General features: G+C 33.5%; 1 pseudogene; it reads left to right on the top strand.

Moving 5' to 3' along the window:
- The first annotated feature begins 16,613 nt into the window (after window positions 1-16,613).
- On the top strand, window positions 16,614-16,732 carry LOC118609031 (annotated as a pseudogene).
- The last annotated feature ends 8,595 nt before the right edge of the window (window positions 16,733-25,327 follow it).

Genomic DNA, 25,327 nt, shown 5'->3' with positions numbered 1-25,327 from the left:
CACACTACCATGCTTCTGATGTCACTTTTACTTATTTTTCAGCAGTTTTTATTCAGTTTTCTTGCGAGAATATCAAATTACTGGCAAATAAAATGTCAAATTGAGGTGTAGTAGGTCACCATGAGAAAAAAAATTAGGATGTTTATAGGGATCACTCATTTAACAAATGTTTATTGATGGTCATTGTATGTCAAACACTTCAACAAGCACCAGAACTAAAATAGCCAAGAAATATGTCAGTCTCTGTCCTCAAGAAACTCAACTTCAAACGAAGAAGTAAGATAGTAGCCAAGAAATCATTAACGCATGTAAAGTATTATAGAGAAGCACAGTTGATAAAGACTGCATATGAGACAAGTGAAGGAAGGCTGTCTTGTAGCAGGAACATTGAAACTGAGGTCTGATGATAGAGTAGAAAGATGAAGGGGGAGTGTGATAAAGGGGGAGCAGGACAAGAGAAAAGGACTGAAAAAATCCTCTGTACACTGAGTGAGGGGAGCTTGTGGTCAGGATGGAGTCTTGGATAATGGATTCCACATCATTCAATGTAAGCTCCAATAACACAAATATCTTGCCTTAACAGTGTCTCCCACTAATAGATGCTCCATAAATATTCATCAGGTAAGTGAAAGACCATGTAACACTCCACACACTTGATTAATGAAGGTGTTTTTCTTTTGTTCTAATAACAATTGGAAGTGATTAAGGAGTTCTGGAAAGGTAAGTGATATGATCAGATTTCCTTTTTTCAAATATTACACCATTGCTGTGTGGAGAACAAATTGGAAAGGAGCTCAAAGTTTGAGTTCTCCAGAGGCACCACATGAGTGCAGACAAGGACTAAGGTAGTGGTACTACTGTTGAAGTATAGTGGAAGTAAGTGCACAAAAGTAAGAGGACAAAGTAAGAGGACAAAAGCAAAGACATTTAGAAGGTAAAGTTGGCAGAATTTAGGAATGAATATGCACCATTTATTGATCAGAACACCGAGTAACCAATGGAGAAAAGACTTTTCCAAGTCCAGTATAACCAATATCTTATTAGCATAATAAAGGGGGAAGCCAAGATTAGTTTATAGAGAGAAAAAAGAGAGAGAGAGAGAAAGAAGAAGAAGAAGAAGAAGAAAGAAAGAAAGAAAGAAAGAAAGAAAGAAAGAAAGAAAGAAAGAAAGAAAAAAAAAAAAGAGGAGAGGAAGAAGAGGATGGAAAGGAGAGGAGGGAAAAAAGAAAAAGAGAAATCAAAATAGTATAAAATAATAATACAGAAAAGAATACTGGGTAGCCTTACAAGACTTACTGAGGCAGAACTTCTAGACTGTATAATTAGGTTGTATTGAATAAATGCCTTCAATCTAGATAGTTAATTACCCATCAGAATCTATGACACTGTGTTGTCAAGCAATTTCTACATTCTACCACATGGCACATAACCAGAAGACATAAATTATTCCACTACAGTGATTTTTTAAATACAATAAAATATTGTCTCTTGATTGACTTGCAGACTCAGCCTACTTCAATAGATGCTTCCCCAAAAATGAAAGCACATTTACTTTAGAACGAGTGACAAGGTTAGCACTCTAAACTGTGGAAAAACAAGAGCTCTCTACTTAAAACATTAGATAGTACAAATCTGATTCATTAATAGACACAGCAGAACTACTAAGCAAAACAGTACAAAGTTCTAATATTTTCTAAATCTTATTCCCAATACAGGCAAACATATAAATTCTGACACCAACCAAATAACTTGCACCCACAGGCTGACAATATACCTTCCTGTGTTACAAATAAATAGCAGACCTAGTAAACAGACTGCCAAATCTCTGCTTTAGAACAAACAGGGTTCAGTTTACTCTTAGTTTACGTAAACTAAGAGTGCCCAAGGAATAAGCTAGACATTAACTGTCCAAAGTCATTATTTTGTTGGGGTTGGATATCTTTGGGGATTAGAGATAAAATACTTATACTTCTAGGTTTTCTAGCTTAAATGAACTGAAAGTATGAGTAACTTTTTTAAAAATCAGAAAACAGATTGTGTGGTTCTAACACTTAGATAAAGTTATTTTCCTGAAAAAGCATGGGTATTACCTGTGTCATGCAAATGTTGGAGTGTTTATTAATAAATGAATAGTTACCTTGAGAAGTAGAATAACTTAAAAGGCTGCTTTTCAATTGAGAATTATTCAGAAAAATTGATACTCAACATACTACAACCCAGTTTGCGTTTGTTAAAACATGGAACTCTCACGTATGGAAACTACTCTTGTCTTGATATGAATGGGGTGAGTAGGTCATGTCTGGATCTTTTTACTAGTAAATGTTTGGGATATGAACCATCACATCTCCTAGTCCTCAAATTCACCATAATTAAATTATCTTCTGTAAGATATATAATAGTATTTCTAATTCCAATACTAATTTATATCTTTAAGTCAACCAAATAGTAAAATATTTTCCACTGTGATCATATAATAAAAAGAAAAAGAGTCAAAGACTTGGAATTTTCTGCTGCTCTGGTCAATTCAGACAACTGACATCCTTTGTTTGTTCTTGATTGGTTGTTTTTCCTCTGTATCTTTAATATAATCTTTCCTATCTTTTACAAAGATTTTAATTCTCAAGGACTGAAACCTTATTTTCTGTCTTCTCAATGTTTTTTTTTTTCTCTAACACACAATGAATAGTCCATAGAGTTAATTTAGGAATATATAAATTGTAACATCATGGAAATTTTTGAAATAATTGCTTTATTTTTTTTCTTTGAAACATTAATGAATAAAAAGAACTCCCCTTTATTTAGAGATAGAAAAAGAAAACTATGTAAAACCAATATAGCATTATTAGGAAGAATGCCCAGTAAATGAGTAAGAAATATAAATTATGGAGTATTTTCAAAAATTTATAGTATTAGTTTTCTTTTCTTATCTTTAAAAATATCTTTTTCAATTATTATTGACATTCAATATTATTTTATATTAGTTTCAGGTGTACAGTACAGTAGTTAGACATTTATATAATTTACAAAGTGATCCCACCAATAAGTCTAGTACCCGCCTGATACTATATATAGTTAATTACAAAATTATTGACTATATTCTCTATACAACAAGAGTTTTCTTAATGGATTCTGGATACCCAGTACTGTGATAGACATTATGCTGCACAACAATGCAGTGCAAAACACAATTCTATTTATGCTGAACATAAAATATCAATTGGAAGACAGAATGTTCAGATGTAAAATGATTTTATAAGGCAAAGAAAAAATGAATTAAAAATTCAAAATGTATAATTAAAATAATAATGTCAATGGAATTTTGGGATAAAGAAAACTCAATGTTTCCTTCTAGCAGTTTTATAATTATGGGTGTTATATTCAAATATTTACTCTATTTTGAGTTGATTTTTGTGTAAGGTGCAAAACAAGGGATCATTTTTATTCTTTTCCATGTGGCCATCCAGTTTTCTTAATACATTTTATTAAAACAAAACAAAACAAAAAGCTAACTTTTTCCATTAAACGTTTTCATCTCTTTTGCTGAAAATTAATTTACCATATATGTATGGGTTTGTTTCTGGGTTATCTATTCTGTTTTACTGATATGTGTCTGTTTTTATGCATATACCATGCAGTTTAGATTACTATAGTTTTGTAATATAGTTTGAAATCAGAAAGTGTAATGCATCCAGCTTTGTTCTTCTTTCTCAAGATTGCTTTGGCTCCTCAGAGTTTTTTATGGTTCCATATAAATTTTAGGATTGCTTTTTTGATTTCTGTGAAAAATGACATTGGATCTATAGATGGCTTAGGGTAACATGGGTATTTTAATATTATTAATTCCTCTTGGATAGAAAAGATTGCTAGCATCAATTCTATTACAGGGTTATATGTATCATCAACTTCATTAGGTATTGAAAAATTGCTCTACAGTGAGCTTGTATCAGACTTACTCTCCTAGAAGCAACGACCATTAGTATCATTTAAAAAAAAAAAAAGGAATTCTAAAGTAAACAAAAGGTCCTCAAACTTCCACTGGGTCATACTTATTACAACAAGCTTAGCCATCTCTCTGCTGTATCCCTTTAATAATTTTTTTTCATACTTTCACTCACTTTTTTCTATCCTTCTCCCCTCATTCAACAAGTGGACTGGAATACTTCTTTCCACACACACACAGTAGACTGACTAGATTTGATTTTTTGTTGTTGTTGTTTACTTGTTGACCTTAAGCAATTACTTAACCATGCCAGGTTTCAATTTTCTCACTTGTAAAATGACAATATAACAATACCTATCTCTGTTATTAAGAATAAAGAGTAAATGTGATAGTAAATAATAATTGAAAAACTGCCTGACTCATAGTCTGTATTTAATAAATTATTACTTTACAGAGAAAAGTGAAGTCATTGGATAAAAACTTTCTCAATTTCTGCCTATAAATTATCTCAATTATTTTTGTTTTTCCTTTTTTCTTGCATAATTGAAAGGTGTTGCTTTTCTGACTAACTTTAACCCTACACCCACATCTGGAACCCAACCTTTCTGCCTCTTTTGGGTCTATGCTCCATCAGGTATTTTTTCCTTTTCTGTCTCTCTGAACTAATGTTTCTCCCAACCATACAAAATATAAATATTTAGTCTGCACTTCCTGTTCCTAATTTCTCACTCTGTTTAACTCTGGCTTCTATTGTAATAATTCTCTCTTCAGTTATGTCTAATCTGTTATTTTATGTGACTACAATTATTTTTTTTCAATTTATATAATTTTTATTTCTATATGTTATTTTTAATTATTTTTTAAATATATTTAACTATATAGTATATTCTTTTCTCATATTCTTATTCTTTTGTTTATGTCTTTAATCATCTTAAACATGTTTATTTTATAGTTTCCAATAGCTTTATTGTTTGAAGTTCCTTGAGGTACAATTCTGCGTTTTACTGTGTTTGTTGAATCTCATTCATGGTATATTATCTATTTATATTTTCATAACTTTCTAATCATATGTTCATCTTCAATGGCATTTAAGCTGTGGGATACTTATTTGGCCAAACTTGCTAAAGCAAACCTTACTTTTCTCTTCAAAGATTATCACTGGCCTGGGATTATGACTGTGTTGTTACTCCTCAGCTTTGGGCTTCCGAAACAGTGAGCAGAGTATAATTGGAACCCAAAGCCATAGAAGGCAAAGGCAATAGCTACAAACTCCCAAAACAAGCTTTTCCCCACCACTTATTATATGGAATATTTAGCTTTTTTGTTTTTTTTCTTTTCACCTGTCTCCCTGGAAGAAATTTTTCCAGTGCACACTTCTACAGATGTGTTAACTTTTCAGTAATCTTGATTTTACATGAGGATGTTAATTCCACCCAAGTGGGCCCAAGACCTTATTTTTTTTTCCCTTTGTGTCTCCTAGGTCCGATGACTAGCAAATCTTGCCAGAATGGTTGCTCTTGTTTTAGTTTTTCATTCTTTAGTTTACATTTTCCCTGCTTTCAATCTCATGCCCCATGAGGATTTTGTTTATTTTGGGGGGAACTCACCAATGCATTAAAATGATTTTTTTTTAAATATATATTATGCAGAGTTTCTAAGTATCTTAGCAGGAGGTATTTTGAGTTATCTGGTTTCCTGGTACTCAAAGTGTGGTCCTCAGATTAGAAAGTCCCCTGATAGGCTTATTAAAAATTCAAAATCTCAGGCTTCACCCCAGACCTGCTGAATCAGAATCTGCATCCTAACAAGATCCCTAGATGATTTAAAGTTCAACAAGCACATGATCAAGACACAGCCATGTCTGCATATCCAATAAAGAGTTTGGGTCTGTGACATGTTCCATCTGTAGCTCCTTTTTCTCTCCTGAAGCTGCGTTTTGCTCTTCCTCTGTCTGTGCTTCTGAGATTCGATACAAGGGCTGCTTCTTCTGGGGAGCCCTTCCCATGGAGTTAGGTATCCTCTTATATGTTCTCCAACAATGTCCTGTATAAGCTTCTTTTATATATATCACAGATGTGACAATTCCCTCTGCAGTCACTTTTAAACCCTTGTAAGACAGGGATTGCTTTTCCTCTAGCACAGAGCCAAACATATTGCAGGCTTTTGTTAAATATTCATGAAATGATTAAATGAATGACTGAAGGGGTGATCTATTTAATCAGAAAATATGGGGTAGGATCATGGAACACTAAGTATAGAATAGTCTCAAATTAGCTAATCCTCCATGACTGGTAAAATAATTACTTTGTCAATACATTCATGTCTCAAAGCTGTATCCGGGAAAGTTAACTCTGAACTTAGTACATACTTTAAAAATATTTATTAAAAAACTATTTTTAAACATTTTTTTGATATGCATCTGAAAAGGTGTGAAATGACGGTGTGTGTGTGTGTGTGTGTGTGTGTGTGTGTGTGTGTGTGATAGAATAACACTGCTTCTCTGTTACTCTAGTTTAATACAGTTGGATAGAAACATGGAATCTGCAGGGAAGTGGAAGGAGAGCCAGAAGATCCTGGATCCCAAATATTTCACTTCTTCTGAATATCTCTCCAAGAAGGCCTTCTGTTAACAAGTTCCTCTTCCAGCTATATTTTTTCAAGGCCATGTTCTGTGAAAAACAATGGTTAGAATTCCTTTTTTCTTATTTTCTTTCCTTTAACCAAAGCATATTCCGAATCCTGCTAGAAAAGCTTTCTAGTATATTCTCTAATTTGTGTTATTGCTTTGCATCAGGGTACTGATTTTAATTTTAACTTTTACTAAAAGTGAAGTTAAACATTGTTAACTGTGAACTTTTGTCATCTGTGGAACACTCAGTTATGTTTTAATGACTGTTTTTGCAATGAGGTAATATTTCTGTTTCCCTCCTCTAGGGAAACAAATTCTATAAGATTTTGAGAATCCAGTTATCTTACAGTAGATTTGCCTCCTCTTATTATTCTTATCCTGTCACCATATTTTCACTCTACTGCTCAGCATTCTGTGTGCCAAAGTAAATAAATAAAATTTCAGAATATCCAGCAACTGTGGCATAATAACTATATAGTCATCAAATTATAGAAATGCCATTTACCAGACATAGCAGCTCACTTTTTCTTTCTTTAATTTCCTTAAGGTCTTTTGCAGTTCAGTCTGTAAAAGCAAAGGCTCTTTACCCAAAAGACATTTAGTAATTTTAAACTCCCCGTTCATATGGTCTCCAGTGGGAAATGGAATATCGGTGGGGAGGTCAGAAGGGACTCTTTCTCCAGCTGTTAGAAGCAATCTTGGCTTGGAGAAGAATGTCTAATCTAACCACAGCTCACTGGAAACGTTGGAGCTGTCAGTATCAGTGGAGCAATTCCACAGAAAGCCAAACTCCCTACTGCCCAAGCTTTTCGTGAACAATTCTCATCCTTGTTTCTCTGTTTAGCAGGATCCCTTCAGCAGGGGCTGGAATTTATATAACAGAAGGTAGTGTCAGCAACAGCCTTGCCTGCCTCTTCCAATTACCTCTCCCCCATCCCCAGAGAGCTCTGTGTGCCCCTGTGCATTCAGCTCCGACTTGTGCTTCATGCCTCAAATCTGGAAACACACTGAAAACCCTGCTACATGGCCTTTTTACTTGGATTTAAGTGGTTTAATTTTCACTTTTCTTCCTTTCATTATGTGCAGGATATTTTTTCTGAAAGGTAGATTAGACGTTCAACCACTCTGACCATATTCGACTAAAATCTCAAGAGAACTCCATACCCACACACAGGCACACACACAGACACACACACACAGACACACACACACACACACACGTGCGCACAGGCACAAGCACACACACACAGGCTTTGGAGAGACTACCAGAGGACTGGTATCGTTGCTCGTTTTTTTTTCTTGAAGCATAAACCAATATCTGGGCTCTTCTATCCTGGCCCTCTCCAGTTAGTGAGGGAGCTTCTGCCAGGGACTGAGGAGTTACATGTTATTTCTATGGATGCTCATCCACACTTTTTTTCTTTTCTTTTCTTTTTTCTTTTATCATGCAATTAGAGAATGTCTGGGGATGTGAGGTCTTGAATTTCTGCATTCTGCTTCTTCTATCAGTTGCTTACACTCAGCATTTTAACTGAGAGTCTCTGGGATAAAGCCAGGCATCCAGAGGAAGAGTTGTCTTGATTGAGATCCAGAAAGCCTAAGTGTCTTCCAATGTAGATACACCTCCTCAGCTGAGTATCACCACATCCTGTAACAGATGTAAAACTCATCTCTTACCCCAAGAGTCCAACAAAAGAGCAACAATCACAGAAGCCAGGATTCATTTTCACACAGCCCAGCTTGAATAGACGGAAGGCTAAAGAGAAAATGTGTTTCCTTTTGGTATTCTTTCCTAACATCTTAGAAAGTGGAGAGATAACTCATCTGCCTGGTTAGAAGAAGAAAAAAAAGGAAGGGAAGGGAAGAGAAGGACATTACTTTATCTGGCAGAATCTGCTGCTTCCAAATTACTACTCATTTTAAAATCTTAGGGAAAATCAGGAAGACAAGTAAAGCATGTATTGAACACCAGTTATTTATTCATTGGGCATTGATTAGGCCCTTGCTATGAACTAGACAGTATGCTCCATGGTATGTTTCTAGTGTGGTTATTTTATAAAATCTTCAAATAACACTATGTTCTTGTCTTGGGGCAAGGCTGAGTATTGCCTCCATTTTTACAGATGAGGAAATTGAGGCTCTTCTACCACAGAGCCACTGCATTGCAGAGCAAGAATCTGAAGCCCAGTGTGTTTTGAGCTCAAAGATTTTTTGTGCAGTTTCTAGCTCTCCATGGTGCTCTTGTGGTACCAATAAATACAACATGATGTAGGATAACTAAGGTTACTATTTCACTGAGTTGTAATGCTAGTTAAATACTTAAACTATGATAGTGACAAAATCCAAAGAAGCTTGCTTTTAGAATCATGGGCAGTTATATGTTTAATAATTATCTTTTTGGTATTGAATATAAAAAAATAAAAGAAAGAAAAAAAGGTACTAATACCGTTCTTCGAGAATCTGCTCTGTACAGAGAGAGTGTTGCATTAAGCAGTCTTGGTATTACCATAATAAACCAAGAAGGACCAAGGACACACAACCCCATACATAATAACAAAATCATATCATCACAAATGACAAATCGATAGCTTGATTTTTTGTGTATATAAAATATAAATACTTTTAATTCTATGAGTAGTTAATTATAAAATCTTAATATTTAATTTAAAATTTTTAGCTAAAGAAGACATAAAATGTTTAATTAACCAAATATTTAATAAAAATCTACTTTATATTAGGAACTGCGATTGGGTCTGGAAATACAGAGATTAAAGATATTCTTTTTATCTTGAGAGGAATTATAACTTACAAAAGGCTTTAGAATAAATTTACTTTAAATGGTCTTTAATAAATGTGCTCAGTAGTGTCCTGGTTTGTGACAAGTACTTTGACTCTTGGCAAATCGATGAAGAATGGTAGAAAGCCTGTCAAGCTAGGGTTCTAAACCCCACCCTCGGTTCTCACTGGCATTCAATAAATGATGACTATTCTAGTCTCTAAAAGTAAGTCTTTTTTATATATCTGTGCCACAGTTTTTTTGTTTGTTTATAAATTGAGCTGTTTGATTGATTGCACTTGTCTCTTGGGCTCTGGTATCTATAATTTTTTGAATCCATACTTTGAAAAGTAAGGTTCACCCATAGGAGATATTGGAGATTGTGTCGCAGTCAGTCACTAATATAAGGGGGAAAAAAGTAAGTTAAGATTAATTCTTCTACCACAGCTACTATTTCTACTAAGTTATATAATTAATTTGCTCCTCTCTGCCCACTATATAATGATGTGGCTGTTAACCAGCTTTTAATTTTGATAGGTTTAAAATTCCATCTCATTTCTTTCCCACTCTAAGCTCAAACAGCTAATAAACAGCTAATTACAAGACAGGAAAGAGGATTTTAAAAAAATATTAAGATGATAACAAAGAATGTCACAGCTGATAACTGACTGCCACTTGCTGACCACAGTGAGCTTTTTGAAGAAATACTTGTGGTTTAATTCTTTTTCGAGAAACTCTTCCACCAGGAAAGGGGAAAAAAGTAAAATATGATAATTTATTAAAATAGTTTCAGGCATTCAAATCAGAAGATGAAACATTAAAAAAATAATCTAGGTTCTTTCTAGAAAGACAACAGAAATCAAAGGATTGAAAACTCTAAGTCATGAGCACAATCTGCTTTCCTTGGTGACAGTCGTAGTTATAGCTTCCAATGTAGCTCCTGTGGATGGCAATGCTCCTTGAGTATGTGATCCCAAGTAGAGCTTCTCTGCAGTTGGTGCAGCTTTAAGCAACTGCCCATGGCACATCTACATAATGGCACCTGTTGGCAGCAGTTATCAGCTCTACAAGCATTTGTCCTTTGGTCATTTCCCACTCTGTCATTTGGTCACTCACATTCTGAAATGTGATTCTGCACGATGCAGTTCTCTATGCATCTGCACCACCTCCAAAGGATGGCTCTTTCAAGGACACTAGAATTTTAGAATGCTAACCCTGGAAAGAAACTAGAGAACTTGTTTTTTAAAACCCATCTCCACTCCTGCTGGACCTCAATGCACACACATACTTTTTTCATAAGGAAACCAAGGTTCAGAGACACAAAGTGCCTTGACTCAGAGCTCACTAATGAACAAGTGTACTGATCCCCCACTGTTTGTTCTACCATATGTAACACTTGGTGCTACATAATATCACATATTTTGCTCCCGTTCACTCTTCTGTTATTAAAAAGAAACAACACCCTCATGCTTGCTTCAGGAAGTTGTCAAGGAAACATGATATCATTTGATTACTTCATAAGGGACATGTCTAAGCTCGGGCATTAAAGGACAATGACAAAAGAGCAATAGAAAGACCATAGAATAGAAAGACCAATAGAAAAGTACTTGGCAACATCAAGTTCTGTCATTACTACTTATTAATTTTATAACTTCACACAAGTCAGGTAAACATCTTCATGTTCTAAGGTTAAACTTGGTATATGAAAATCATTTACTAACAGTGAACATGTTGGGAATAGGGGATTAAGCAAAAGCTCATTTTTCTTTTTATGTACAACCCCTCCAGAAGGAACAAAAACCAGAAGTAGAAAAAGTTCAAGGTGCAGTCTTGAGTGTTCTACCATCCTCAAACTAATTATGCAAACTAAACTGCTAAAGGGACCCAGTTCTTCAAAAAAATCTGCAATTAAAGCAGATTTTTCAAATGCACTCTATCATTTGGAATTGTATAGTTTACAAAATACTTTTTTCTTTAATGAATTGCAGTCACAGCATTATAAGCAGTGAATCTAGGCTTAAACCCAGGACTTCCAACCGTTATTCTAGTGTCTTTATCAATTGAACAGTATCCAAAAAATTGTGTGATAAATCGGAAATAGATTATGAAATAGGAAGGGTGCCCATGTGAATTTAGGACTAAGGTGATTTTGAGTAGACGAAACTAAAGAAGATGTTAATGGCTGAAGAGATCTTATACAACAAGGTAGCCAACATCACGTTTTATACACAGATAAATGGAAGACTGAAAGGAAGTGACTTTCTTAAATTCACAAAGCAATATGTTGTCGCATCCTTGGCTGGAATTCAGGCATCCAGATGCTTATGCTACATCTATCCATGGCACAAGCACACCCTCCTGCTAGCACACAAATCCCTGATTTAATCAGACATCTAATTTTTCTCCAGCCAAAGAGGGCCATATTGCAGCTCACCTTGGAGCTTCCATTCCCCTTACCAATAATAGGCAGGTGCATTGGCATGACATGTAATTCAGGCCAAGAAAAAGGAAGAGAGGTATTATGAGGGGCTCCTGGGTGAAGTTTCCTCACAAGGACATATAATAGAGACACACAAGGTAGAGGTAGAACTTCTGACTCCGGATATTGTTGGGTGTGGTTGTGATGCCTGGAACTACTATGGCCAGCCTCAGGAAGAACTCAGAAACTGAGTTAATTAACCCTGTGATATTAAAATATAGAGCTTTGTCTAAGAAACAGCACTTTTATTATTTTCGAACCACTTTGGTAGTGCCAGGTATTGTGCTTACATAATGTATATAAAGATAAAACAGTAGGATGGATGGATGGATGCATGGTTGAATAAGTGGATTAACATAAGCATGTAACTATAACCATCTAGTATTTAATACTCATGACAATCCAGAGCAGACATTGTTATTATGTTTATTATGTGTGTGTGTGTGTGTGTGTGTGTGTATATATATATATATATATTTGATTATAGTTAACATACAATATTATATTAGTTTCAGGCATACAACACAGTGATGATTAGACATTTATATAACTTATGAGGTGATCACTCTGATAAACCCAGTACTTATCTGACGTCATACATAGTTATTACAATACTACTGACTATATTCCCCATACTATACTCTATATCCCCATGACTATTTTGTAGCTACCAATTTGTACCTCTTTATCCCCTCCCACCTTCACCCATTCTATCACGCTCAATCTGACAACCATCAAAATTCTCTCTGTATTTATAAGATCGTTACTGTTGTTTGTTTATCCTGTTCTCTAGATTCCACATATGCCATCTGTTTTTCCCTGACTTGCTCCACTCAATGCAATACCTTCTAGAACCATTCGTGTTGTTGCAATTGGCAAATTTTCATTTTTTTGTTGTTGTTGGCTGAGTGTCATTCCATTGTGTATATATACCATGCCTTCTTTATCCATTCATTCATTGATGGACACCCAGGTTGCCTCCATATCTTGGCTGTTGTAAATAATACTGCAATAAATATAGGGATACACATGTCCCTTTGAAACAGTGTTTTGGGATTCTTCAAATAAATACACAAAAGTGTTATAGCCTTTGTTTTCAAGTCTATTTTTGTTTGGTATAAGTATTGCTACACTAGCTTTTTTTTGTTTATTTCCATTTTCATAAAACATCTTTTTTCACCCCTTTACTTTCAGTCTGTATATGTCTTTCCTTCAATCTGAAATGATTCTCTTAAAGGCAGCATATGTAAGGGTCTTGTTTTTTTATCCATATTTTTTATTGAAGCACTTAATTCGTTTACATTTAAAGTAGTTATTGCTAGATATGTAGTTATTTTGATTTTATTATTCATATTTTTTTTATTATTGTTTTTTCTTCTTCTTAAAGAAGTCCTATCATTTCCTGCAATACTGGCTTGGTGATGATGAATTCCCTTAACTTTTTCTTGTCTGGAAAGCTTTTAATATGTCTTTTGATTCTAAACAATAGATTTGCTTGGTAGAATATTATGTTAATATTACAGAAAAGGAAATCTAGGCTCAGGGAGTGGCATAATGGATTTAAACTCATTTTACCTGACACAAAGCCCGTGTATTCCACTGCTTTCTAATACAATTTAGAGATATAGGAAATACCTGAACAGTAACAGATTGTTTCCATTTCAGTCTAACAGTAAAAGTAATTACTTAAGAATAGAAGCAGAGAATAGCTTTGGGAATATTCTAAAAAGAAGAAAAAAATACAACTAATTTCTCTGTTTATTGAGCAGTTATCCAACAGTTCAACAAGAGGAATTGTTAGGAGCACTGTCTATAATCTAACTGAGAACACTTTTGAGTTAGACATGCTATTAATAATTAAGCCAGAACAATAGGCATATATCCAGAATTCAAAGAATGTCCCCAGATTTCCCTTTCTATTATAAATATCATCATAAAGAAAAGAAAAGGTATATATATAAAATAGTGAAAATTATTTTATTATTTTCCTGTAAAACTGAGTTACTCTATTTCTGTACCCTTCCATATTATATTTAATAACTAATAATGTTATAAAATTAAAAGAAAAAATACAATTCCAGAGTTTGGGGGTGACTTGGGGATTTGAAACAAATAGTTTCCTTATAGACCTCAAGCTAGAGAAGCAGTAATGATGGTACTTATCATTTTAGCTGACAGGCAGAGAAGAACAATGTAGGAGAGGGGAAACTGTGCCATGAAAAATTGAAATAAAGAAGAAAACAAAATAAAGAGAAAATACAAAAGAGCTAGTCCTGAAAGAGAGCTGGTATCCAGGAGCGTATTTTACTTGCCCTATTTCACCACAACCCTGGGATACTTTTAATTACTTGGCTCTTTTACAAATAGCTCTTGACTATTTTGTCAGAGGGTCAAGGATAACAGCAGGACTTGCCCTTTCTTTCTTCTTAAAGGGACACCACCCCCATATACTTTCAGGGACACCCAACCTGGAACGACTCGGCAAGAATTACATGCATTTTTCCTGAGTGATCTTTTCCCCAAAAAAAGCCTCTCCCAGAGATTGTGCTCGTTTAGCCTGTGAGAAGTCGGCATCATCAAACAGTGTCTAATAACTCAGAAGAAGATTTTGTATGAAGTATAGCAAATATATAGTTAATCTCATATTTAATACTCACGTAGAAATGTCTAGATGGAATTGCAGGACATAAAAAAGAAAACCAATGAATAAAACGCTTATGATTTAATAAGAACTGATTTTTTATTTAAAACAATAAAGGAAATGAGAAAAAGAAACATCATTTTTTCTTTTGCCTTTTTCCTTCTCAGTTAAGGAAATGTGCCCTCTTTCTTGAATGACATTAATTACATTTTGCTCACTCACCCATTAACCATTCATTTAATAAGCTCCAATAAAATTTCATCTGGGAATTTTTATACATTAGAGCTAATTAAAAGGATGCTTGGGTAGAAAAATCAAACCTGTTTCTACATAAGAAAAAGAAAATCCTATCCATGGTAAAGTTAAAAAGAATCATCATTTTCTTATATGTTACTTCTTTAAATTTTATATTTGCTTGTCTCCTTAGCTGTAAATCTTTAAGATTGCATAATCCCAATTAAGAAAAATAAAAAGCAAATTGAGAACCAGTATTCATACAAGAATTCTGTTGGCTAAGGCCCCAGATATTTTTTGTATCTCCAGTGAATTGCTTGTAAAATTTCCAGGAAGTTTGGGAAAATATTGCATTGACATCACACAGCAAACCTTGGAAAAACTTTACCAGGGGAAAGAAAGATTTGAGGCCAAACTGATCGTCTGGGGTACTGACCCTGTGATATATGTATATCCTCATAACGCTGCTGAATTTTTAAACATCATAATCTCCTCCTTTCTTTCTATATTTCTAGTCTATTAACGAATAATTCAATAAATTAATCATATTGTGTTTCATTATTGTTCCAGGTTTTCTACCTTGTTTATCACTGGTAAAATAAATACTTTTGTGTAGTGATATAAAAAAAAAAAAAAAAGTTAAATTTTAGGCTTGTTTTACTTTAAATTAAAAAAAAAATTTCGTCAGCCAACACAATCAATAAGTTTATACATAAAGATAATATGAATTAGCTTTATATTTAAAATTACTATGATTTGGGGAGTTTACTTATTTTCATTTAAAAACTATGTCATTTTGAATCACACATTAAATTGGATAGGTTTTTTTCTCTTATAATTCATATTTTTATTTTAATGAGCACGGATTAATGTTATATTTAACCAGAAACCTTTTAGAATTTTATATGATCCTATAGATTAATTCAAATTGATAAATTATTAGAATAGTTGATTGAACTACAGAAATATACATTAAATAGAGAAGAAAAAATTCTCCTTTAAAATACTATTTTTAAATGTGAGTCTCACAAAGAAATTCTTTATTAGTAAGAATATATTTTTTGATGAAAAACATGAACTAAAAAATGTTGTGAGCATTCACAACACTGCTGAGGCCACTCTAGACCAGCCAGCCCCCAAATGACTCAGCAGCTGATCACAGACTCAATGAGGGAGCCCAGTGTGAGACCAGAAGAATCATCCAATTGACTCTATCTTGGTTGCAATCCCACAGAGAATCATTAGCTAAACAAATGGTTGTTTTAATACACCTTTTTGGGGTAGAACACAAAACTGATACAAAAATCTACTTCACCAAAGTATTGTGAGGATTAAGAACAGTTAATACATATAAAATGCTTTGAGCTGTGTGTGTCGTATAGGAAATTATCAATAAACATTAACTCTTGTAGTTACCATCATCATCGTCATTATTTAGGCATAAACTGCTATAATTTATTGATAGCCACTTTTTCCCTCTCTTCTTCCCTTAGAAAAAATTTATGGTTCAGCTCAAATATCACATCCTTGGAAAACCTCTCTTTGGTTACCTACCAAGTAAGTTTTGTCATCTTCTAAGTACTTTGTTCATTTCTCATACCGTACTGTAATATATGTATTTGTATTAGTGTCCCTCCCCAAACTATAGTGTAATAATCCAGAGTATATCTCATTCACAATCATGACCTCAGCAACAGCACAGGACTCTGTTAATATTTTTAAATAAGTAAAAAAGCCAGGAGCTCAAAAACCATGTTTTTATTCTATTCATATAGCATATTACTTTTATCAGTTCATTTCTATTTCTTTTCAAATCAAATAGCATCCTCAGACTAAGGACACATAAATTAAACTTTCATTCTTGGAATCCTACATTTCTAAATATATAACAGCCTATCTAAAAATTTCATCAAGGTCTATGGCCATGCTACCCTGAATAAGCCTGATGCCATCTGATCTCGGAAGCTAGGCAGGGTTGGGCCTGGTTAGTACTTCGATGGGAGACCACCTATGAAGACCAGATGCTATAGGCATAAAAAATAAAAAAAATAAAGGATTGTAAGAGGACAAGGTCTTTGCAATCCGTGAGGTAAACCAAGGGTTACTTCGTCTAAAAAAATAAATAAAAATAAATTTTAAAAAATTTCATCAGCCTATCCATACTTTAAATTTCTTTAAATTACTTAGTAAGGGATATATGCCATAAAACTCACATTATGGGACAATGTGTGAATGTATTTGTATCTTGTTAAATGAAGCTCTTCACTCATGTCCAGCCAAGCATTGATTTATTTACAGTGAGACCTGGTCCTTTTCTCTCTGGAGGAGTCATTTGGTAAATATTCAGTGATAAAGGGATTACTGTAGAAGAAATACAGCCTAGGTGTTTAAAGTCTTGGGCGGGAAGAAATCTTCTAATTACAAATCACTTGAATTCACTGATCTTCTGACTCGTCAGTTAATCCATAATTGTTACCTTTACTTCCCACTCTGATTGTCACATGCAACCAGGTAGCGCTGTAGAACATAGAAAACACATGTAAAATAGGAATTAAATAAGGAAAAAAGGTAAAAGCCATACTCATTTGTTAATTTTAATTAGTGACTTTTTAAAGTAAGGTTTGCAACACCTTTTATATGTAATGTGTTCAGTATTATGTTCAATCACTAGATGCAGCCCTAGGAAAGTTAGGAAAAGTATATTACTTCTTGACAAGTAGAATTCTCAGAATAGGATCAATGGATACTTTATGGACTAGAAACAGTAGAGAAAATCTCTCACTTATGATGAATGACTGTTTAAGGCCCATCATTCTACTTTGTCTCTAAGAAAAGTGTATTACTCAAAATATACTTTTCCTGAACCATAAGTATAGTAGAAAACAAATCTGGGGGCAGGGTGTATAGTTTCAAACTTCAGGCTGGCTTCTCTCATGGACCTGGGTAACCATAGCTTCTCTGTGGCTTTATTTCATTACATTTATTTGTCTGGCTGTTCTTACTGATCCTTTAGAACATGTCTAGGTATTACATCTCCGAAAAAAACTATTACCCAAATATTCTGGATTTCAATCAGGTACTACAGGTCTCTCCTGTAGTACACTGCTCACCCCATCAATGTACCAGTGGGACTATAATTGATTGTTTCACCCAGTAAAACAAAAAATTTTGGTTTTCCTTTGCTTTCTGCTTTTACATTTTTGTTTCCCTGGCCCTCATTCAACACCTTGAGCAAAATATTATTCAGTAAATAATGGGAAGATAAGTGAGTGAGAAATATTTAATAATTCAAACTTGTGTTAAGCTTTTTGCGAAATTCAAATTGTTTCATATGCCCCTCAAGAATGTGACAGTCCAGTTGAAGAGATATAACATGCACATGCATATTCATATGCTACTTTCATATTTACAGTTCTTTTCACTGTCTTAAGTCTACCTGATGTATTGCCTAGGATCTAATTATTTTGATCCATTTTTGATAAGGATGTAATAGTAATACACAGTTAAGGTTTAGGAAATATTTAGACTTAATCAGTTCTAAAACTGTAGCCAAGATCTGCAGATAATGTCTAAATGTACAAATTAATTATTTAAGTGAACTCACTTTATTTCTAATGTAGGTTATTAATTGGTAAGATAGTTAATAAAGTCAATATGTTTATAGTAGGCAGTATAGTCTCATGGTCAATATGCAGCTCCAATTACCTACTCACAATAATAAAAAGTGAATGGATAAAGCATTACCTGACAAGAAGAAAAACGTTTCTAAGAAAATATTCTGTGTATTCTCTTTATTTATTTATTTATTTATTTATTTATTTATTTATTGCTTTTTTTAAGACCTTTTCCACCATTTTTAAGTTTACAATTTGGTGGCATTAAGTACCTTCACAATGTTGTGCAATCATCACCACTTTCCTTCTCCAAAACTTTTCGTCATTCTAAACTGAAACTCTGTACCCATTAAACAATAAATAACTTTTCACTCCTCCCTCCCTTCAGCTGTGGGCAACCACCATTCTACTTTCTATGAATTTTCCCATTCTAGGTACTTTATATAAGTGGAATCATAAAGTTGTCCTTTTGTGTCTGGCTTATTTTGCTTAGTATGTCTTCAAGGTTCATCCATGCTGTAGCATGTATCAAAATTCTAATTCCTTTTAAAATTCCATTGTATGTATGTACCAAATTTTGTTATCCATTCATTTATGGATGAACATTTAGATTGTTTCCATTTTTTGACTATTGTGAATAATGCTCCTGTGAACATTGGTGTTTAAGTATATGTTTGAGGCCTTGCTTTCAACTATTTTGAGAATTATCTAGAAGTAGAATTGCTGGATCCAACGATACACTTTGAAGAAGTGTCATAGTGCTTTCCAGAGCAGCTGTACCATTTTACATTCCTACAAGCAATGCACAAATGTTCTAATTGCTCCACATCCTCACCAACACATTTTATTTTCCTTTTTTCTCTTCCTTCCTTCCTTCCTTCCTTCCTTCCTTCCTTCCTTCCTTCCTTCCTTCCTTCCTTCCTTTCTTTCTTTCTTTCTTTCTTTCTTTCTTTCTTTCTTTCTTTCTTTCTTTCTTCTTTTTTTCACGTAATAGCTAAAGTGGTATCTCATGTGGCTTTGAATTGAATGTTCTTTCTGGCTGGTGATGTTGAGTGTATTTTCATGTACTTGGTAATCATTTGTATATCTTCTTTGGAGTAATGTCTATTCAGGTCTTTTGACCGTTTTTTTTTTTTTCAGTTGGGTTGTAGGAATTCTTTTTATATTCTAGATAGTTATATCACATCAGCCATGTGATTTGCAAATAGTTACTCCCATTTGGTGAGTCTTTTCACCCTTTGATATTGTCCTTTCATGCATTAAATTTATAATTTTGATGAAGTCCAACTTAGCTATTCTTTTCTTCATCTCCCTGTTCTTTTAACATTATATGCAAAAAAATCATTGCCAAATCCAGTGCCATAAAGATTTCTCTCCATGATTTCTTCTAAGAGTTTTATAGTTTTAGTTCTTTTATTTTGATCTTTGATTTATTTTGAGTTAATTTTTGTGTAGAATGTAAGGTAAATGTTAATTTTTTTATTTTGTATGTAGACATCTAATTCTCCAGTACCAGTTGTTGAAAAGACTCCTTTCCTCATTGAATGATCAGTCTTGGCACCCTCACTGAGAATCATTTGAGGTTATATACAAGCATTTATTTCTAAGCTCACTATTATACCTATATCACTTTTTAAATTATTTTCTATGTATCTCAAAACTGCATATGCTGGTACTATGCACTATGCAAAATATAAAATCAAGTAGAGGAGAATTAGAACCTTTAAAAACTGCAAACCTAGCAAAGTAGTGAGACAAGGATATTTTTTACTTCTTAAGAGCTGAGTACAATACCCAGAATAGAATCAGTATGTATTTTATGGACTGGACACATTACAGAAAGGACTCTCACTTAAGATAAATGACTGTAAGACTCTATTGACTGTAAGTATCCAACTCTTGGTTAGAAGAATTGAATTTATCGCTCTTCTTATATTACTTTTTAGTTTTCTTTTATGAACAATTCTATTTTTCTCTTATCTACCATTTAATTACTCTATTGTTTTGCATTATAAGGCATCGTGTACTAATTAATTATGAGTATCTTCAGTGAAAATAAAATTCACATAGAAGGAATTGCACAAGAATTTAAATTATGCTTTTATTTCTCTTCCCACCACCAAAATTTCATCTCACCATGTAACTTGTGGAATCAAGAAAAGATATATTTTACTTAATCTATAATAGCTTATTTTGCACACAATCCTCAAGGTTATATATAATTTGAGAAGACTGAATCCCTCAGCGTTCCTTTCCATAGAGAAATTCTGACCCTTAGAGTATTCATTGATGTCCTTTCTGACTGACCATTCAGATTGATAACAGTAGTATGGTTGATCAAACCCAGTCTTGGTTACATTTCTGAATCCTCTCTCAATTTTCTAAGAATTTTCATTTAAATATCAGCACTTGTCAAATATTAACAATTTCATTCTTCTCCACTTGTTCATAGACATGGACACTCACAACAATTGTTAACCTTCAATTCTTACCATATGCTTTCCTACATTTCAGAAGAATTTCTCCAACATTTCCCATTTGAAACCATTGTTTGAAGCACACAGGTGGCTTGGCACTTACCACATAGTGGAATTCTAGAATATTCAGCTCACTTCCTTCCCCTGAATGCACTTTTGACCCAGCCTAGGCAGAAAGTACCTCAAGGCAAGGATTGTGTTCATCTTTGGCACAATTTCATCCATTGTGCTCGGCCCTAGAAGTCTCTTCCCTTATGTAAATATAAAATAATAAAAAAGACAATGACTATTCTTTCCTCTGGAGGGAAGGGGATATTTTCCACTATTTACTTTCACCTTCCTCTCATTTCATTTACTCATTTCAACTGAAACCTTTAATTTTAAAAATAATTGAAAAGCATGCAAGTACAAATGAAACTTAACTTTCTATACATTGTTATAGTGCCTTAAAGAAAAATTCTAAATGCTATTAAATTCTGGCAAATCATCATAATGTTGCTTTGGATATTTAGAAAAAAAAATCATTGGGAAAAAAAACCCAGAAAATAAAACATTTGAGAAAAATGAAACTTGTTCTAACACAGTCCATGAGCACTCTATATATTCTCATAAGCCCTGAACACAAGCTGTTACAAGTAGGGTAAAAATAAAATTATGAGGTGTAGTGCTTGTTATGTTAACAACCAAGAAAAGAAATCAGGTCCAAACTCAGGGAGGAAAATATGAGCAATGTAAAATTTATCCTGCTCTTGGGAGATTTATTTGTTGGAAATTATATTGTGAGGAAAAAGTCTATATAAATTAAGTCAATGGTTATTATGTCACATGTAACTGCATTGTAGAATACAGCCACAATTTTACAGTTATGTAAACTAAGCTGTCAAGCACTTGTTATTTTAAAGCTGGAACCAGTCAGCTCCCCTGACAGCTCTGTGGTCCCAGCTCCCAGCCTGATTCATGGCTGGCACTGAGACACAGGAAGTTCGTGTCTGCTATAATCTAAACATCATGAAAATGGAACATAAGAAGCAGTTCAGAAAGGAAAAATAGGCTAAACACCATAGCCCCGACAAAGAACCATACAATACACTTAGAGAAAGGAGAAAGGAAAAATTAAGCTTATGGACTACAGCATCAGCTTTATACAATAAGGAATATCAAGGACTGGCTACAGAATTTGCAGGCCCCAGTGCAAAATGAAAATGAAGAGTCTCTTGTTAAAAAATTATTATGACTTTCAAGACACAGACAGCAGATCATTAAACCAAGGGCCTTCTAAATGTGGAGCCCTGTGTGACTTCCCAGTTCACACAGCTATGAAGCTGGACCTACCTAGGAGTACTTTTTAAGTAACTGAATAGTTAAGAACAACAAAATGTTACTGCTTCATCTAGAGGGAAACAATGTTCCTTGTTTGTATTTTTCCATAACAGCATCATTTATTTTAAATGTAAATCTGTAATGATATACATTCTGCACATTAATTTTTTCTCATGTGTAGTTGCATAGCAAATGCTTATGGTCGATATAATTTTTTCCATATTTTCTGCTCAGACCAGTAATCTGAATTGTACATCAGTTCAAGAGCATTAAAATCTGGATTTATTGTTTAGCTGGGAATCAAAACAGAGTTTACTGCTCCAGGAACAGCCACTGGGGAAACAGGAATATTTAAAATGCAGTGCTATAAATGTTTAATTGTTTGTTTCTTTGGGGGTAGGAATTTTGACTTTTCCTATCCTAAATAAAGCTATTCTATAATTTATTTCCTATAACAAAACAAATGTATGTTTAGCTATCCATACTTTTTATTTAAGAAGAAATTATACTTTACTCTTATTATCAGCTCTACAAACAAAGGAAAGGGACAAAACCTTGTCTTCAATCAAAAGCAAGATTTTATAAAAGTGAAGAGCAAGAGATAACAGAGACAGAGGACGTAAGCAGCAAGTCTGATCCCCAAAGCACCTTTCATTTTATCAGTGAGTATTTGGCAGGAGACCCTGAGCCTTTTCAGGGCCCTCTCTTCAGCTCAGCTCAGAGCAGGGAGACCAATGCGTCCTTCAGGAAGCTCTCAGGAACAGTAACATCTGCCTTAATTTGCCCACACCAGAGGCTTTGTTAATAGGCTATTCTGTTTAAAGTGAAATAATTAAATCTCTCTGCAGTCATAAAGGTAAATTAAAATAAAATACAATTGCCTGCTGCTAGTCAGTGGAATTACACTGAGTGAAGATAAATTTTAATTTCACGTGCAAACATTATTGCTCTCTAAGCTGACTGCCAATTCTGTATGAAATCTCTCTACATTTCACTAATCTGCCTTTTGTTTGGGATGGGAAGAAACTTAGAAATAGCAATGTGTTATGATTTGAAAGGAGATTTTATGTGCAATTAGGATCCTGAGAACCACAACAACATAACTACATTCAGGTTTCCTAATTGGACCAAGAGGAAACTATCATTTCTGAAATGATTTGGGGGTCTTAACCTAAGTTCAACTTCTTTAAATAATTTGGAATTATCTGGATAATGTCTGCTTATTTTCAAGATGTAAATTTAATTTTAAAACTGTTCATTTTATAGGCGTGCATCTCCATCAACATGTGAAGATTATTAATGATCGGTCTGTTTTTTTACATTGTGAAACTGTGAGAAAAAATGTTATTTTATAAGTGATTTTTAGTGACAGTTTTTAAAAATTGTTTTAATGTAACCTTAATAGAATCCCTATTCTCTGAAATGACTCAGAGCCAAATTAAGTATTAATGAGAAAATTATTTCTTCCCAACTCATCATTAAAAAGCTGAACATTTAGAAAAAGTCAGTTTGAAACATTAATAAAAGGCTATTACTGATGAGCACTGAGTCTTAAATATATCTCATAGTTTTTGTGTATCTTCATTCAACTAGTAAAATAAAAATGTTAAATAATTTTAAATGAAGAAAGTAGAAAAATTGCTTTAGTTTGTTTTAATCGATATTTCATATCTGGCAAAGCACTATGACTGCTGTGGTTCAATACATCCCTTGTAGTTCAATTGATTTGCTGCTCTTAGGCATTCTGCATAGCTACTAATGTAAAATGAAATTAAAACAGAATGCTGTGCAGTCATGTCTGAATAATCTATACATAGTTTATCCCATACCCCTTGGGTATCTGCAAAGACTACTCAGGCAGTGAATCAGCCTGTCAGCCCCCAGATGCTATTGACTTGTTTCAAATTCTTTAATCTGAATAAAAATAGCATTTTCCACCTGACTCGTATTGCAGAGGTCCAGCTACAGCCAAATCAATAATTTCTTAGAGACAGAAGAAAGCATATTAACCAAACGTAGCGTGATACACAGGCAGAAGTATATATGTCTATATATGCATATATGTGTGCGTGTGTGTGATATATATGTATATGTATGCATACATATATGTATATGCGTATATGTGTGTATATGTATATATGTATATGCACGTGCCTATATATATGTATATATACACACACATATGTATGCCAAAAATAGAAACCCAGATAGCCAGAATTGAATTTTTAGAATCTTGGTAATTAGAGTAAGAAGAAAGAAAGAAACTACACTAATAGGAGTGGTAGGTGTGGTAGGTGAAATCTGATAATCAGGTAGTTCACAGTAAAATGCTCTCAACTGTATAATGACTTTATTCAGCAGAGTTACACATTTTCATGTAAGAAATAATAACCTGTGTTTATTTCAGATTTTCAAACTACTTTTTATGTGTTTATTTTGATAATTTTTTTATTTACTTTGGATTTTCTCTGAATTATCTTCATTGCCTTTGATTTCAGAAAATCAAAGATGAAAGTTTAGAATGTTAATAACCCTAAATCTAATTTAGATACCTTAATCTTCATTCTTCATCTCCTCACAGTAAAATAGGATCTACAAATATAAATACAAACATATATATTTACGCATACGTATGTATTTATATCTATATGTCTATATAGGTATATATGTATGTAGACAGGTATATTAATTTACATATCGTAAATACCTATTGACTCAATGTCCACTAAGGTATATTGCATAATGCAGCTATTTGACCATATTTTATTCAATCTAAGTAGACATCAACTAAGACACTCCATTATTTTATGTATCAATAAGAAAGAACTCTGCCAGTGAAACTACTGAATGCTCTCATTTTCTTTAGATTTTATTTTATATGTATTTTATTTCATTAAAAACTATTTTAAGATTATTTAGACATTGTATTTATCATGTAACACTGGAGCATACATAAAAATGAACATATAAACAAAAAAATTGATAAAAATATTTCTAAAATAGTTTAATCTGATTAGGAATTGTTGATATCTGTGATATTACGCAGTCTCAAACTCCATCCCATGAAGACCACTGATGATGATATTTTTTAGGACTATTTCACTCTTGTCTCTAGGATTTTCTTTCAAGCTCCTGACGCTCATTCTGCAAGTTTATGTGCATGTATCTGTGTATATGGTCTACATATAGAGTATATTTTCCCCAGTTTTTATGTTGA

Source organism: Rousettus aegyptiacus, unplaced genomic scaffold (genome assembly GCF_014176215.1).
Source record: "Rousettus aegyptiacus isolate mRouAeg1 unplaced genomic scaffold, mRouAeg1.p scaffold_m13_p_10, whole genome shotgun sequence".
NCBI classification, from domain to species: domain Eukaryota; kingdom Metazoa; phylum Chordata; class Mammalia; order Chiroptera; family Pteropodidae; genus Rousettus; species Rousettus aegyptiacus.
The sequence above is the reverse complement of the archived record's forward strand: the minus strand, read 5'-3'. Positions and strand labels throughout refer to the sequence as shown.